This window comes from Schistocerca nitens, chromosome 1, assembly GCF_023898315.1.
Source record: "Schistocerca nitens isolate TAMUIC-IGC-003100 chromosome 1, iqSchNite1.1, whole genome shotgun sequence".
Classification (NCBI taxonomy): Eukaryota; Metazoa; Arthropoda; class Insecta; order Orthoptera; family Acrididae; genus Schistocerca; species Schistocerca nitens.
The window spans coordinates 422,194,463-422,199,568 of NC_064614.1; the positions used below are offsets into that span (position 1 = coordinate 422,194,463).

The 5,106-nt window shown below is 45.3% G+C and overlaps 1 pseudogene; it reads left to right on the top strand.

The window, feature by feature from the left end:
• Positions 1–4,771: 4,771 nt before the first annotated feature.
• LOC126211720 (5S ribosomal RNA) lies at positions 4,772–4,889 on the top strand (annotated as a pseudogene).
• Positions 4,890–5,106: the final 217 nt, after the last annotated feature.

The following is a 5,106-nucleotide window of genomic DNA, read 5'->3' on the forward strand; positions in this document are numbered from 1 at the left end:
CATAATGATCCGTGAAGTAGATGTCAGGTTGCGAGAACGGTCGGTGATGGAGTTCCTCTCCAAGACCGGCAATGACTCTGCCACATCGATTCACAGGAAGTTGCTCACTGTTTATGGGGAGGACACAGTGGATAGCAGCAGTATCCAGCAGTGGTCGCAAAGGTTTAAAGAAGTGATTTCTCTCTACTGGACAATCCACGATGCGGTAGACCATCGACGTCAGTGAGTGATGTGAATAAGGAGACCACTGATCAAATCATCCAAAATGACAGATGTGTGACGACACGACAGCTTGCTGAAATGACTCGTTTGTCATTGGGTAGTGTGGTATCACTGGTACAGTCATTAGGATACAGAAAAATCTGTGCAGACTGGGTGACTAGATTATTGACAAGAGAAATGAAAACGACGAGGAAAAATGTATGCGAGGGTCTCATGAAGACCTTTACTGAAGAGTGGAAATAGCGTTCTGATAGCGTCATTACCCAGAATGAAACATGGTTGTTTTTTTCCGAACCTGAGAGCAAAACCCAATGCATAGAGTGACGACATCTGGGTATCCCTCGGAAGAAGCAGCAAAGACCTCCACGAACAGCAGGCCGAAAGGTGATGGCCTCATTCTTCTGGGATCAGAGCGGTGTCATTCCCATTGACTTTTTGGAACCTGGCCCCACAACTAACCGGGAACGCTACTGTTTATCATTCAACAAGCAGCGACGTGCCATCAACAGACCACAGCTTCAGGGTCAGCCAATCATACACCATGACAATGCCAAAACCCATACAGCCCTTATGAAGTAGGAGAATATAATGGAAATGGGTTGGAAAATTTTTTCCCATCCTTCCTACAGTCTGGACTTGGCTCCGTCTGATTTTTACCTCTTTGGTCGTCTGAAGGCCCACCTGCGCAGTAAAACATTTGATAGTGAAAAAGACCTTATGTCCTGTGTCAAGCCATGGTGTAAAAGTCAATCCCCAGAATTTTACCAAAGTGCATTTACATCATGAAAAGAACATAGGACCAGATGCGTCACAGTTGATGGAGACTACTTTGAGTAGGGTCAATGTATAGCTAAACGTTCCAAGTATGCTCAAAAATAATTTCATTCTCCTCCTGCAAAAAAACAAAAAAAGAATTACAGACGACTGTGCAAAACTTTTTGAACGCTCTCTGTATCTCTGTATTTGAATAAGTTTCTTTGGCGCTTCAGTATATATCTTACGAGGGCGTGCTTAGAAGTATAAGGAGCAGTCAAATAAAAACCAAACACCCGCCTCAGCGGGACCGTGGAATGAACTTACCCAGAAGTTATAAAAAGCTGTGCAACGATGTTTATCCCACTGGGTGGCTAGACGATCCACAACCGCACCCACTCTTCCACTTCCTCGTCCGACTTCATGTTGCCAGAGATGTGGAAACCACACGGTGAAAGATCCGGGCTGTACCGATGATGTTGCAGTGTTCTCCAAACATATTCGTTCGACTGTGTGGGGGGAAGCGTCATCTTGCAACAGGCGCTCCTGATCGACAGCATTCCCGGGTGTTTTGACTTTATCAGGCGTTCCACATTCTGCAAAGTGTCTTCACAGCGCTATGTATGATTGTGGTTACACGTTCGAAGAATCCGACGAGCAGAGCGCCCCTGCAGTCACCATGGCATTACCGGAACTTGTGTGGACAGCTTTGGATTTGTTTGGTGGGGGAGATGTGGATGTTACTCTGCTGGCCCTGCCGTTTGCCTTCTGGGTGTCGGAACGCCGTCGGACGGAATCATACCGTTGCACGGTAACGCCTGCCGCCACACCGCCAATCGGACGTAGGCTACGGCCACAGCGATTTGTCTAGGAAACACTACAACGGCCTCTGTACAAACGTGATCTTTCATCGTGCGATTTTCACATCTTTGATGACCCCAAAAAAGACGTGCGTGGATATCGGTTTCAGTGGGGCGGGGAAGCGCAAGAGAGCATCCCTGTGTGTAGGAGAAATATCGCGGCAACTGGAAACGTACTGCGAAGTTGAAGAACGTGGAAAGTACGATTCTTGTGGACAGAACGCCTGAACTGCACACAGATTCACCCTGAAATTCTGACCTTATATGGACCAGGTGCAATGTTGTGTGCAGCCGTTTGGAAATGGTGCCAACAATTTGACCAAAGCTGCACAGACATGGATGACGCTGTTTGGAAAGACCAGATCTTGCACCATTTCTGTCTTTTCGGGTTCAAATGGTTCAAATGGCTCTGAGCACTATCGGACTTAACATCTGTGGTCATCAGTCCCCTAGAACTTAGAACTATTTGAACCTAACTAACCTAAGGACATCACACGCATCCATGCCCGAGGCAGGATTCGAACCTGCGACCGTAGCAGTCGCGCAGTTTCAGACTGTAGCGCCTAGAACCACTCGGCCACCCCGGCTGGCTTTTTCGGGTAAACTGAAAGAATTTCTGGGAAAGTGAAGGAAGGGGGGTAGCAGGGGTAGAGGGGATTTCCAATGATGAGGTCGTTCACACAGCACTCTCTAATGACTCCGTGACCAAAAAGCGTATTTCTATCTTCGAGGAACTGAACGATTGGTGAAACGTTCCTACCGTTTCTTACAGAGACTTGGTGACTGTTGAAAATTAGTGGCACGTATCTGTGTCAGTATGATGTGTAAAGCAGCATTCAGTAAAATTTACTTTGGCTGCCATAATAATGTGTTCTCTACCTTCTGAATTCCCCCTAAATTTTCGTGAAGTAGCAAGATGTGAACTTCAACTATTTCAGCGAATAGTTCCGAAAGGATTTAACTTTACGTGAGTAATTTGTATGTCACACGTGAAACTTGTGAATTTTAATGAGGCTAGCGCGATTCGTGAACTTAGACGGTGTTCGATTGCAACTCAAAACTTCGTATTAAGCTATGCTTCTGTGCGCCTGTACTTGCGAATTAGGCAGTCTGATCCACCTTTGAAGTTAGCGGCCACTCGAACGGACTTTATCAAATGAACTGAATATTAAACTTTAAATTGGCTGCATCGTTTACCATGACTAATCATCAGCTTTCCGCATTGCTGTTGACATTTACTTCCGCTGAAGCGGTGATCGTTAACTGGAATTTAATATCACAGCGTGTGATGTACCTCTGGAACGAGCCATAAACGTGTGACCATACATTCTTCCAGGCCACACACTCAGATGTCGAGTCGCGCGAAGTACTGTTTGTGTCGAATTGGAGCAATGGTAAGGTATTGGGTTCGCATGAATCAGGGTTGAAATCACCTACCGACAAACCATAACAAGATTGTCCATGATTTTCATTATCCACTTAAGGCGTAATATTTCCTTTGATAAAGACACAAACGAATTCTTGGCCCGGCTCTATTCAGTCGGGACAAGTGATCGTTCTCTAGTAATTATGCTTGATCACACAGATATGCAGAAAGCAAAAACAAAAAAGAAAAATTCCATCAAAGTTAGATAAAAATGTATATCTACTTTTATTCCATATCAACAAAAGAAAGCGAATGTTCACTCCACAAGAGCAATATTTCATGCAGAATGCCGTAAATGACAGTCAAAATATGTTGAATGATTAAAAGCAATGAAGGCAGGATAACATTGTCACTAATAATCTGTCATAAAAAAACAAAACACACACACACGCACACATGTGAGCAAGACTACGTACAGAGTGCAACAGGAATATGTTATGTGCAGTGAAGTATTTAAATGTAACCTACCAATTGGAAAACTCTATTACGCGCACCTATTATTACAGAAGGGCAATGACATAAAAACGAATGTAAGTGAAAAAAGCACGGCCACATATTTGTAAATAGATAATTTTAATGAGCTGCGAAGAATCACTTAACTGCTATCAAAATATGTGCATTTAAATAACTTTCTTTACGTTATAGACCCTAACGACGCCCTTGCAAGAACAGTGGAAACTTGTTTGGTGGACACAAATACAGAAGTTGGCCAATAATATGAAAACAGCGCAAGAAATGCATGCTTGAACATAAACGCAGATGCTAGCCAAGCCTGCAGGTTGCGCTGTTCTATTTGACCACGGTCGCCACCTGCACAGTGCCCTCAATACGTTGCAAGTATAAGTCGTTGCCAGAAGAGTGTTTTGTGTACAATTTCGAGTGCATTATCTCGGAGCTTAGTGAATTCAAACTTTTGCAAATCCTTTGTCTCGTACGGTGGGCGCGTCCGTAAGCAAGGTAGCTGAAGTATTTGGCGTTTCCAGAGGCACCGTACCAAAGATTTATACCGCAAACAGTGAGAGCGGTAAAACATCTTCCGCTAAGGCACAATGTGGACAAAAGTCTGTGTTGAGCGGTCGTGACGGACAGTCATTGAAGAGAATTGTGACGAAAATAAGAGGAAGAAAACCGGCATCTCGTGGTCGTGCGGTAGCGTTCTCGCTTCCCACTCCCTGGTTCCCGGGTTCGATTCCCGGCGGGGTCAAGGATTTCCTCTGCCTCTTGATGGCTGGGTGTTGTGTGATGTCTTTAGGTTAGTTAGGTTTAAGTAGTTTTAAGTTCTAGGGGACTGATGACCATAGCTGTTAAGTCCCATAGCGCTCAGAGCCAAGAGGAAGAAAGCTGCAAAAGTCACTGCAGAACTGAATGTCGCTCTCGCGAATCCTGTCAGCAGAAAAACAACAGGAATGGAGAGTGAATTGGAATTCTAATCCATTCACAACTGATACCAGTACCCGTAACAAGGAACTGTTTTGCCGAAGCCATAAAATCTACATTATAAAGCAATAGAGACAACGGCCTTGCCGCAGTAGTAACACCGGTTCCCGTCAGATCACCAAAGTTAAGCGCTGTCGGGCTGGATTAGCACTTGGATGGGTGACCATCCGGTCTGCCGAGTGCTGTTGCCAAGCGGAGTGCACTCAGCCCTTGTGAGGCAAACTGAGGAGCTACTTAATTGAGAAGTAGCGGCTCCGGTCTTGGAAACTGACATACGGCAGGGAGAGCGATGTGCTGATCACATGCCACTCCATGTCCGCCTCCAGTTACGCCTGTGGGCTGAGGATGACATGGCGTCCGGTAGGTTCCGTTGAGCCTTCGTGACCTGTTCGGGAGGAGTTTTAGTTT